The sequence below is a fragment of the Macaca fascicularis genome, chromosome 15 (genome assembly GCF_037993035.2).
Source record: "Macaca fascicularis isolate 582-1 chromosome 15, T2T-MFA8v1.1".
Taxonomy (NCBI): domain Eukaryota; kingdom Metazoa; phylum Chordata; class Mammalia; order Primates; family Cercopithecidae; genus Macaca; species Macaca fascicularis.
The window spans coordinates 62,591,998-62,604,983 of NC_088389.1; the positions used below are offsets into that span (position 1 = coordinate 62,591,998).

The 12,986-nt window shown below is 48.2% G+C and overlaps 1 long non-coding RNA gene across 1 annotated transcript in view; it reads right to left on the reverse strand.

Annotated features, from left to right (window-relative positions):
• Positions 1–2,513: 2,513 nt before the first annotated feature.
• LOC135967408 (uncharacterized) overlaps positions 2,514–12,986 on the reverse strand; it is a 32,616-nt gene continuing 22,143 nt past the window's right edge. Inside the window, exons 3-4 of the long non-coding RNA XR_012425038.1 lie at positions 4,979–5,172; positions 2,514–2,644 (exon numbers count right to left, since the gene is read on the reverse strand). This is a non-coding gene — a long non-coding RNA (uncharacterized lncRNA). The remainder of the gene's footprint in view (positions 2,645–4,978; positions 5,173–12,986) is intronic.

The window sequence follows — 12,986 nt, forward strand, 5'->3', positions numbered from 1 at the left end:
TCATCTGCCCCGCTACCCTCCACTTGCCCCCTGCAGATGCAGAGGCTGTGGCTCATCCACCCCCGTGTTCCCAGTGCAGGACAGGGCCTGGCCCAGGTCAGGAAATATGTGTGCTTGGAATTAGTGAAGGAAGACAGCCAGGCCAGAGGCAGCAGGGCCCCACCCTGCCGGACCTTCCAGTCCTTCAACAAACATCTCATGAACCCCTTCCTGTGCTAGACCCTAGAATCGACCCTGAGGCAATGACTCAAGTAAGAGTTCGATCCCATCTCAAGGCTGCTCACAGGCTTCCAAGGAGCCCACAGGTTACAGTGGTTGAAAGCACAGGTTCAAATCCTGTCTCTGCTATTTATGAGCCGTTTGATCTTACATGAGTTTCCTACCCTCCCTGTGCCTGTTTCTTTGTGCAGCTACCTTAGATGGTGATTTGAAGAATAAACGAGGTCACGTGTGTGAAGGCGGTTAGGACCTGGCCCGGCACGTTGTTGATACTCGATGTTATGCTCTCCCAGCTGGTCCCTGCCCTTGGAGCAGCCTCCCTCAGGTGGACGTCCACAATCTGCTGCTCCTGGCCTCTCAGGGACCCAGCGAGCAGAGCCAAGAAGGCACAGGCTGAGGTGTCACCCCGATCGGAATGTAAGACCTGGCTCCACCAACTGGCTGTGTGAATTTGAGAAAGATACATGTGAAATGGGCCATTTCCCCAGAAGCAGAGGAGCCTTTGTTTTCCCTGAGGACAAGTGGGAGGGAAAGAATCATTGTTCTGCCTGCCTCACAGAGCCTTGTGAGGATAGAGCAAGATAGTGGGTGTTCAAGTCCTTTGTGGGCTGAAGAGGGATTAACTAATCAGAACCTCCATGTCCAGGGAGGCAGCTGGAGGGACCAGGCTTGTATGAGCCTGAGGACATGTGCAATACGCAGGAACCCTGGGACGGGGGAGGGTGGGGGATCAGGAGGTCACAGATGCCTGACACCTTGATCAGGAGGGCCTTGGTGAGCTTGGAGGGGCACAGCCTGCTGAGACCCCATCCTCCAGCCCCAGGTGCTGATTTCCTGGTCTATCTCCCCAGTGCCTGCTGAGGTCGCCATGACAGCCAGTGCCACTCCCGAAGATTCACCCTGGCCGCAAGGCTGTTCCTATGCCCTTGAATCTATTAAACAGAGCAAAGTGATTAATTATTTTACTGTCTTTATGGCATCAACTTTAACTTGCTTCACATCCAGATTTCCAATTATATAAGCCAGAGTCTTAAACTCAGGAGGACGTGTATTATTGAACTATTTATAATCAGAGTTTTTCAGAGCAGAAAAAGCTCTGCTAGGCAGGAGCTACACAACCAAAATTAATGATTTGGAGACCAAAAGACAATCCTTCCATAATCGGAGGGGTGTGAGATGCAGGCAGGGAGAACAGAGAGGTTGAGTCTGAATCAAGGATGGCAAAGCACCTTCTCCTGAAGAACACAGAGCCCCGGGGGAAGACATTAATTGGTGGGTAGGGGTCAGGGAGACACACTCATGCCAACAGCAATCAAATGTAGCCTGGGGAATTATTCTTTGAAAAAAATGATGCAACCTAGGTTACCCCAACCACAGCAACCCTGGTGTAAAGGGGGTCATTATGGATAACTAATGTTTCACAGTTTTATTGTATCCCCTCTACCTGATAATTCTGGCCGTCTAGCTGCTTCCAGTACCTCCTCAAGTATTTCTGGAAAACTCTTATGTTTTTACCAGTTATCATCTCAGCTACTGCTTCTCTTTCTTCTTCAGCTTTCTACCAAGTCATGGGAGAACGCCCCCCGCCACACACACACACACACACACACACACACACACACACTGCCTCTGTACCCACCTTGAAGTCACCTCCCACTCGGCAGCACCATCTTCGCCACCATCATCTGCACCTTGGATGGTCCACAGCCAGCCTGCGTCCCTGTGGGGACTGCCTCTCCCCCGCTTTGGCATTGTTCCAAGGAGGCTTGTGTTCCAGTATTTTTCAGAAGTTTTATCTGGACCAATCCCCTCCCCCAGAGGCCCCAGACACAAATCCATGAGAGGCCTGGACCAGTAGGAAAGTTCTCCTCCTGACTGGTGGGTGACTGAGGCTGGTTGCCAGGCTTAGTTTATCAACCTGTCTCTCCTTGCCACAGGCAGATTCCTGGAGGAACCTCCAGTCTGTCCGCCAGACAGGCTCAGCTCAGGATCAAGTTGGGTAGCTGGCACAGGACCACAGAGGGAACAGAAGCTGTGAGATTGTTCCTATTTGTCGAGCTCTAGTTATATGCCAAGTGTTGGGCCAGGCTGTGTCCTCATAGCACCCCATTAGGTACATGCCGTTAGCCCCATTTCACAGATAGTAAAATTGAAGCTCAGAGAGGTTGAGTAACTTGTTCTGGGTGCCATCGCTAGAAGATTGTACCAGGTTCTACCAGGATCGATCCCAGGTCTGTTGAATGCTGTTTTCGTCCATTTGAACTGCTATAATAGAATACCGTAGACTGGGTAGCTATCAGCAACAGAAGTTTATTTCTCATAGTTTTGGGGGCTGGGAAGGTGAAGGTCAAGACATCAGCAGATTCAGGTTATGGTGGGAGCCTGCGTCCTCATTCACAGACACACCTGTCCTCTTGCCGTCTCCCTACATGGTGGAAGAAGCAAAGAAGCACCCTCAGACCTCTTTACAAAGGCACTAATTCCATTCGGGGGGATCTAATCACCTACAGAGGCACCCCCTCCAAATGCCATCACCCTGTGTTAGGATTTCAGCAGATGGATTTGGGGGCCTTTGGTAGGTTCAAAGTTTTGATTCTCCATCCTGCTGCTTGTTTAAGAGCACAAACTCAACAACTTGTTACCAGGACTTTACTTCATAGAAGAAATAAATGTTTTGTTTATTTGTTTTCTTCATGGAACGCAGAGGGAAGAACTCTCGCCGTGACAGATGTGGGTACTGGCTTGTTCCCTCCTGGAGTGTGTGTTTGCTGAAGTAAAGCTGTAGTCTTAAAAAGACTACCCAAGAAAATGTATCATGCCTTCTTTAAAAAGCTGTGTGTGTGTGTGTGTGTGTGTGTGTGTGTGTGTGTGTCCATGAAATTTCTTCCACTTCTTCCTGGGCTGGACTACGTTTCACAGCCTTACTTGGAGGTGGGCATGGCCATATGACTGGTTCTGGCCAATGGAATGAGAGAAGACCCGTGTGTTCTAGTTACAGCTCAGTCCACAAAAACCTCCCTCAAATGATCCTCATGCTCACTCCCTTTCATCAGTTTGATACAAATGGGTGTCATGACTGTGGAAACCAGAGGTTGAAGGGACAGGGCCAGGAAGTGAAGGAGCCTGGGTCCCTAAACCAATACTGAAGAAGGACCACCCACCTGTCTAAAGTGGCCAGAATTAACAAAAACGAAAACAAAACGTCTAGGTAGGTTTGAACTTCAGATAAGCAATGAATGCCTTCTTAGTATACATCCCAGCTTAGGGACAGAGGCAACCCCAGCCACCTTTCTGGACCAGTCCTAGATGCTTAGAAAAACTGAGTAGAGAGTTATCACTTGGAAAAAATTATTTGTGGTTTCTCTAAAATTCAAATTTAACTAGGTGTCATATTTTATCTAGCAACCCTATACCTATCAGAACATGTGTCTGGTACTTTACAAGTGAGACATAAACATCTGTTGTTTGAGCCATCATATAATTAGGAGTTTGTTATAGCAGCCAGCATTACCTTAGCTAATGCCCTATCACTCTTCTGAGGCATCAGATATTAAATAATCCAGGCAGATAAGCTTAGTCTGGCTTGGTCAGTGTACATGTCATCAGCTCTTCTTGCCTGGACTACTCTAGTTCAATAAACCTTTGGGGTTTTCTCCCTTCCATGAACACATTTAGAACACCTGGAAGGAAGAGAGGACTAACTCGGTTCCTGCCCAATCCCCACCCCCAGGAGCTCTCCACTTAGGGTAATCAATAATTCCAGGAGGCTCACAAACAGGTGCAAACTAAGTCTCAGAAAGCGCACAGATTAAGTCATTCAGGGACGACAGGAGTGTGGGAGGGCTTTGGAGAACAGTAGCAGCAACACTGGGTCCCTCCTGGAAATGTGGCAACAGCCACCATCTTGGACACCCATAGAGCAAGTGCCTTGGTGGACAAATAGCCAGCCCTTCCATGCTGGGACTGGCTGGATCAGGGGCTGTGAGGTCGGGAATAATGAATCTTGTAGTTGGATCCCAGGACCTGTTGTGGGGGCTTCCAGGGAGTTATTTCCAATGTGGCCCAAAATAAAAAGCCAATATTTTGAAGCTTCATAGACACAGGTTCAAGTCCTGGCTTTGCTGAATTATATGACCTTATTATGCATGTTATTTCACCTCTCCGAGCCTCAGTTTCTATCTCCATATAATGAGATAACACCAAACAAGTACTGTAAGATACCCAAGGTGATGAACCCAAAATATTTAGCTCATGGTTTGTGCCTAGTAAATAATACTTCCTCTCTGAGGGTCTGGTAGCTGAAGGAGAGAGGTGAGAGGGAGCCTACCTTTTTTATTACTGCCCAGTTTCCACTAATATGCCCGTCCTCCACCCCTACTTCCTTGGAACATGGCCTGGAGACCACAGCAACCGTGGTTGGCTTGAAGGAGCTATGTTTCTGATGTATCCGTCTTTCTTTCTAATCAGGGACAAAAGAGTTTCCATCACCGTAAAAACTGGGTTTCAAATAGAAGCTGGGCTCCAGGACAGCCCCCAAACCAGCCTCATTAAAAATATTGCTAAATCTCTGCCCCTTAATAGCAAAATAGACTTTAAGTGGGCGAGCCTAGAAACTCAATCGCTACTTCTAGCCTTGTTTCTTCAGGCCTGAGCCTTGCTCCTTCAGAAGATACCCCCTTGTGAAATCCACACCCCAGGGATGGCAGGTGGGTACTGAGCTCCAGTATCCAAATGCTCATTTCCAGCGCCCACAACTCACCTGCTGCTGGAAACACTCCCGTTGATTCCTCCGGAGCCATTACCGTTCGTCATGTTTATCTGCATTTAGGTGCAGTGGGGATTCATACACTTCAATCTGTCTTTGCTCATGAAGCAATGGCCCAAAAAATGGTAATGACACCTCTGACGCGGCAGCATTACTGTATTCCTCACAGAGAGGGTTGCCAGATCTAGCTAATAAGAACATAATGCCCAGTTAAATTTGAACTACAGATAAACAATATGTTATTGTGCAGTGCAAGTATGTCTCACCTAAGCATGGGACATACTTATGCTTACTAAAAATTATTCGTTTATCTGCAATTCAAGTTTAACAGGGCATCTATATTTAACATCACAACATTTTCTCTGCATCCTTCTGGTGCACCTGGGCCATACCAACTAGAGAGTGTTCACAGTCAAGCAAGCAAGAACTGGGGTGGTTGGGCATCTCCCTCCTCAGCCAGATTCTAACCTAGCTTTCTGTGACACCTGCACCCATCCCAGCCATCAGCAATAGGACCCCTTGCTTTTCCCTAAACACACACTTGCCCAACCCCAGGCTTTTGCCCACACTCATCCTCTGCCTGGACTATCTGTTCCTCTGTCTCTTTTTCTCTTCTACCTTCCTGCTCTTTCAAAACTGAGTGTCCAGGCCACCTTCTCTATAACATGCCATGCTCCCCAGGCAGGTGATTCCTTTGTCCTCTGCTTTTCCACAGTGCCCAGTGTCCACCACTCTCTTAGGACAATGAACAAATGAACACTTTCACTGGAGCAGTTGCTGTGTGCAGAGCTCTGTGCTAGGCTCTGAGGCTGGCAGAGATGAGCAGGTCACAGACCCTGCCCTCAAGCAGCTCAGGATCTACAGGGGAAAAGAGATATGGATGCAAATAGCCATAGAGGAAACCATTCTGACTGCAAGGCTGGTCTCTAAGTGCAAGCTGCAGAAAGTAAATGGTAGAGCAAGGAGGAAGCAAAGCTCCGTTTCATCTTGGGGTGTTGGGGAAGACTTCCTGGAGGAGGTGGAATGGGGCTACAGTAGAATGAGTAGGAGCTTCAACAGGGGACTGTAGTTCTAGCCAAGGGAGCAAATCAGCAAAAGACTGTGGCCAGAAAGGAAAGGACTTACCTGGAGAATAGCAAGAAGTACGGGCAGCAGAAGTGTGGGTGTGATTGTAGATGTGGGTGATGTGAATATGAACCCAGAGCTGAAGGCAAGGTCAGGGTGGGGGGTTGCTGAATGACCCCAGTCTGGGGTCTCTGGATGATGTTCTAAGTCATCAAAACAATAGTGACTGATTATTTTATACTTACCTTGTAGCAGATACTGTGCAGGGCACTTTATAAATGTGTTATGTTATTTAATTTACTTCTCTCTTTAGCCCTACAGGGCAGATTTTGTTTTCATTTATAAATGAGGAAAATGAAAAATCAAGGACTGGCTGGGCACGGTGGCTCACGCCTGTAATCCCAGCACTTTGGGAGGCTGAGATGGGCGGATCACGAGGTCAGGAGATCGAGACCATCTTGGCTAACATAGTGAAACCCTGTCTCTACTAAAAATACAAAAAAAAAATTAGCCAGGTGTGGTGGCGGGCGCCTGTAGTCCCAGCTACTGGGGAGGCTGAGGCAGGAGAATGGCATGAACCCGGGAGGCGGAGCTTGCAATGAGCAGAAATGGCGCCACTGCACTCCAGCCTGAGCAACAGAGCAAGACTCCGTCTCAAAAAAAAAAACAAAAGAAAAGAAAAATCAAGGACTTTGTCCAAGGTCACATAGCCTGAGAACGTTGGAGCTTGAACGCTAATCTGTTTGATTCCAAAATCTGTGTTCCACCCACACTGTCCTACCATCCCAACAGCAATGGAGTGTCGTCACAGACTTTGAGCAGAGATACATTTGAGGCTTGGAACTGGCTTGACAGGGGAGTGGCTGCAGATGGATGAACCAATTGGCAGCTGATGTCACTCCTCAGAAGACAATGATAAGTCCCCGACACTCACTAGGCACTGAGATGGAGATAGGTTTAGTCAACTCATCTGGCAGGGCTGAGCCCAGCAGGCCCCTGAACACACAGCTTTCCTTTGCTTCCCTTCGAGAGCACCAGCGGGCTTTAGGCTGTGTTCCCACAGCGTCAAACTTTTCTTAGTCCCTAAGCTTCTGCAATGCCTTCGGGGTAAGCCCAGCGGACCTGGTATCTGCCCATGAGGGGAGGAGGCCAGCACTGAAGGAGAGGGACCCAGCCCCACCCTCTGCCTTTTAGGGTGACCAGCCATGCTAGTTTTATCAGGACAGGTTGGGGGAGGTTCTTAGAGTCAAGGACTTTCAGTGCTAAAACCAGTAAAGTCCCAGGCGAATTGGGAGGAGTTGATCACTCTACCGCCCAGTGAAGACATCTGTACAGCCACCCATGCAGGAGGGTGACAACTGCAAAGGAGGCTAGGGCACCTTGGGGTGATTCATGTGTGCAGTTGTCACCCTCCCGCACAGGTGCCTTCACTTCCTGGTGGTACCTGGAAAGAGGGAGATGTTTTTATTGTGTCTAGATTCAAAGCAGATGAGCTAAATTCTCTACAGTGAAGTCAAGACTGCACGTGGCTTTGTGTTTCTGTGTGTCTCTGTGTCTGTGCAGGTATCTGTGGAAATGTGCACAAGAGCTTGTGTGGGGATGATGTGGAAAATCCTCAACTATTTACATGAAAATAAATATCCTTATTTATTTCGAGGGAATAGAAATTTGCACAAAGATTATGTCCAAGGAAATTCATCTAGCATTTTTTTCTGAGAGAAAGGAAAAAGAAAAAGGAAACTTGAACATCCAAAAATAGGAGAATGGCTAAAGTATGAAACTTGTATACAATGAAATATGGCATACTCATTACAGACTATATTATAAAAGAATATGTGATGACGGTGGTAAATACTCCTGATGTATAAAAAGAAGTTAATAACACAGTATATGTGATGTGACTCTGTTTTTTAAATAGACTTTGTTTTTTAGAGCAGTGCTAGATTCACAGCAAAGTGAGCATAAGGTGCAAAGAGTTCCTGTACATCCCACATGCCTGCACATGCACAGCCTCCCCTGCCACCAGAGTAATGCATTTGTTACAATCAATGACCCTACATCAACACATCATAATCACCCAAAGTCCATAGTTCGTGTTAGGGTTCCCTCTTGGTGTTGTACATTATATGGGTTTGGACAATGTATAATGATATATATCCATCATAAGAATATCAGAGTAGTTTCACTGCCCTAAAAGTCCTCTGTGTTCTGCCTATTCAACCTTCTCTCTCTCTCTCCTGGCAACCACTGAGCTTTTTACTCTCTCCATAGTTTTGCCTTTTCCAGAATGTCATGCAATATGTACCTGTTCACACTGGCTTCTTTCACTCTGTAGCATGCATTGAAATTTCTTCCATGTCATCTCATGGCTTGATAGCGCATTTCGTTTTAGCACTGAGTAACATTCCATTATACATTGTCCAAACTCATACGGCAGGGTGGAGCCCAGCCACCCCCTGGACACATGCACCATGGTTTATTTATCCATTCACCTACCAAATGGTATCTTGGCTGCTTCCAAGTTTTGAAAATTAGGAATAAAGCTGCTATAAACATCCAAGTGAAGGTGTCTTTGTAGACAAAGTAAAATTTCAATTTTTCAGTTACTTTGTTTTGGGCATACACCAAGGAGCGTGCCTGCTGAGTCATATGGTAAGAGTATGCTTCGTTTTTTGAAAAACCGTCAAATTGTCTTCCACAGTGGCCGTACCATTTTGCTTTCCCACCAGCAATGAATGCGAGTCCCTGTTGCTCCACATTGCCTGCTCTCCTTGTAAATCTCCATGACAGGACACAAATCTGAGATATTATCTGGCATGTCTCCTTGTCTCCCCGGCACCCCCTTTCACCTCACAACCATCATTCCCCATGAGAGCATGTCATGCTCCACTCCGCTCCCACCACTACCCCTACGGGTAGTTGTCAGAAAGGACCAAAGAACAGAAGTCCCAAGTTCGGAGGTTTTCAGTTCAGGATCCACAGTCTAGGTGTAGGATGAACAAAGTAGGAGGGGACATGACCCACTAGAGTCAGTTATCCCCTGCCCACCCGGACAAGATAAAAGGCACCCAGGCCTGGGGAGGAGGAGAAGTCTGCAGATGAAGCTGCAGCTCAGTTGCTGGTGTGGGATAGCCCTGAACTCTGCCATCTACCCTTGGGGACAAATCTCACAGGAGGGGAGAAGACGCTAGAAGCCCCCAGATAAGTGTGGAGCTGCCGTGACACAGAGCTCCTGTGCCTACACCTAGTGCTGCCAAGGAAGCAGTCACTGGAGAATACGTGAGTGACATGGTTCATCTAGACATGAGAGGCTCAGGGTAGCCCCCATCCCTCCAGTCTCCTGAAGCCCAGAACTATATGGAAGGACATTCAGGACATTCTCAAGACTCCCGAATGGGACGCTGAAGTTGTCTGGAAGAGGTCATGGGCCAGGGAGAGGTTCATGGCTAGGACAGCCCTCCCAAGAAGGGCATGGGCAGATGCGGCCGCACCCAGTGGGTTTCCAGCCCAAAGGTGCCACTCCTGCCCAGGCCAGAAGGGAAGAGGCAGAGCCACACAGTCCCTTCCTCATCTCTCAGTGTCAACCCAGAAGGTGGTATGGAGAGAACACCCTGAAAGGCGAAGCAAACCTGAGTGTGACAGTGCTCAGCTGAGAGCATTGAGAAGTTCCTGAATAATTATGATGTCAGTAAGAAATTGCTAGATTGATTTCTCTGCATCAGGCAGAACAGGAGCACAGGATAGAAGGAAAGCCCAGCTACAGAGAAAGTCAAGTTACATTTGGGTGCATCTGCTTTGAACTACAAAATTCCTTCCCATGGACTCCACATGCCTACACACTCATCAGCTGGAAGACCTGGCCTTGAAATGTACACAGGGATGGAAAGACTCCCAATTATTTTAATATTCTGTGTTTTTGCTGAATTACCAGGACCCCCTTGGTAACTGGTTTCTCTGAAGTCTCCAGGAATCATGTCAGGACAGAGACCAGCCTGACTGTCTAATCTTAGGCCACAGGAGTGGATTTGGTTGCCTCCTCTCCCCAGGCCAACTCCTAGAAAGTTGGAAGATTTCTAGAAGGGTTGTCTAGGCTTAACCCCTCTCTAAACAGCAGCATCCCTCCCACCACCCACCCATCACTCTAACAACACACATCCCATAATAAGTAATGGGGAGCATCAGCAAGAGAAGCCAGAGGCACAAACTTACAAATGTGCCTTTCATCCCAATTCAGAGATGCGTGCCCTCCAAGGTCTCGACAGTGATCTTCTGGGACCACATATGACCAACCTCACACCATCATGGTCAGCGGGCTCCAACCAGGGAGGCTTTAGAGCCATTGGGATCATTTGCAAAGCCCGGTCTTAGGAGAGAAGGCAAATACCAACACTGCATAGAATTATACATGTGCAGACGGTGAGCAATCCCAGATCGGACCACTCGATTCTCTCCAGTCTCAAAAGAAGGTACACAGTGTCCTGAGATGAAAAGAGAACACAAAATAACAACAGTAAAGCTGTCTTACATCGAGAACTTGTACTCCCAGCTCTATGCAAGTTAATCTGTGCATTTTTAGCATTTCATTCTTACAACAACCTATGAGTAGGTACTTCCATTATCACTAAGTGCCCGAATATCCTGGTTTGCCAGGATGGCCCTGGTCCATGCCTATTGTCCCAATGTGCTTATTAAGAGTGCCAACTTTCACTCTCAATAGTGTCCCCATCTGGATGACTTTAACAGTCACCCTGTTATTATCCCCTTTTGTAGGTGAAGGGACAGAGGCTCAGAGAAGTTAGGTGACCTCCCCTATGTCACACAGCTGGGATGTGGTGGGGCTGAGACTTGGGTGAAGTCTGTCTGACTCCAGGGAGAGCAGACTCTGGAGAGTGCAGGCTGGTAGTGAGGTGCAGTAAAGAAGGGTGCAGCCAGACAGGGGAGGCAGGGGTGACATTACCTCCCCTTTCAGCTTTACGTTCCCAATGTTCCTGCATAGACATGTATCCCCTTTTGTAAATTTCCCCCTAAAAATTAAAGCCAGTACAGTTTGTGATTGGGATCTTCTCACAGACAAAGACAGTGAGCATTAGAGGAACAGAAGGGACCCAGTCCAAGGTGTGTGGAGCTCAGGGACTGTCAGCTCTGAGACTGTGTGAAGGAAACCACCTCCCCCAGCCTGCTCAGGCAGCCTCTGGCCAGGTGCTCTAGAGCCCTGTGTGTCTGCAGCCGCTTCTGCACCTGCCGTTGGTAGGGGGCTGGCAGAGATGCAGCAGAAAGGGCCCCGCGGGAGTGCCTGCAGCCTGGGGGCTGTTCTCTTCCACTCTCCCTCTCTGAGCAACATCTCCTCCTCTGTGAAATGGGCCTGGTAATCCATGACCTACCTGCTTCCTGGAGTTCTGCAAAAGGGAACTAAAAGGAAAAGCTGTGTCTAGGGGCATTTTCTAAAAGCCCAAGCCACACGAGCCAACCAAGCCATCAGCATCCCTCTACCCAATGAACACTGCCCAGGCCCTGTGATGTGGTCACCAGGGCCCACATGTCCAGAGCAGGCTCAGCTCAGCTGTGGGGTGAGCAGCAAACAGGGCTCATTTGGCTTGGCGTGATATGTTCTCCTGTTAATAGGAAGATTCCCAACCCATTCTTTTTTTAAACTTCCCTTATAGGAGGTGTTTTTTATTTAACTTTCAAGTAAATTTAAATGTAGTTCCCACCTGGGAGGAAAAGAAAACTGTAGCACTCAGCTCATGGTGTATTGATCATGTTTCAGGCCAGACATTCCAGCCTCCAACATGGAAAGAGGAAGTGAAGCTGAAAGGAAGGCATTGACAGGGGTCCCCATGGCGCAGGAACAAGGGTATGATCCCACTTTCAGCCCCTCCACTGGAAGGGAGGGGCTGAAACAATGCACACACAAGTGGCCAAACCTCCTCTGGAAAATAAACCCTTCCTCCAGGAACACCCTCTCCCCTTGCACCCTCTCCAACAGGAGGCAGCATGGCAATTTCCAGAGGAATGCTTACTTTGAAATGACAGTAGGACAGAGTGGGGGCCTCTGGGCCACTGCTGGGAGGACCCCATGAGACCTCTCTGCTGAGGCGAGATCCCATAGTTTCTATAAACAGCATGTGAGGCTTGGCAATAAATGGAACTGGGTTCGGAATCCAAACACCCAAATCTGGAATGTAAAATCTATATGACTTAACCTCTAAGCCTCAGTTTCCTCATCCGTAAAATGGGACCATTAAACCATGCTCTGACCACATCCCAGAATGACGAAGCCTCTCCAATCCATGAACTGGTGGGGAAACTGAATCCCATAGGAAGGGGTTTCATGATTCACCTACCCACCAGCCTAGTGCTTTCTCCTTTATCCGTTCCCCTCTTTTCATACTCTCAAAAAAGATGCTCTGTTACTTTGTCGCCAGAACACCATTCTTGTCATATCTGGAGTTTGATTCAAATTAATTCAGACAGAAGGTCTTTGGAGCTATTTCGTCCCCAATGAAGGATGCCCAATTCCTGCCCTCCCCACTCACAGATTCCGCACAGCCTCTCAGGTGTCAGTCCACGCAGGGTCACCCCTTCTCACCCACGAGCCATCTGAGTTCACACTTGGCAAGAATTCCTACACCACCGCAAGGGCATGGCTCAAAAGAAGCCCAGTGCTTTTCTCAACTCACCTTCTCAAAAGTGCACCCTTATCCCCACAAAGAAGCCAGGAGAGCAAGGTGATGCCTCCAAAGGATGCCATTTACAGACACCCCTTAGCGGTGACAAGAGCAGGGCAATGACCTTCATAGGAATCCCTCGTAGTCACATTTCAGCCCTGGCCCGCGACAGGCTCCACTGACTCCTGGACATAAATTACTTGTTCATTATCAGGCCCCGACATGGGGAAGGATGTCGGCAGCTTGATTGTGTCTGGTGTGGCGGCAGG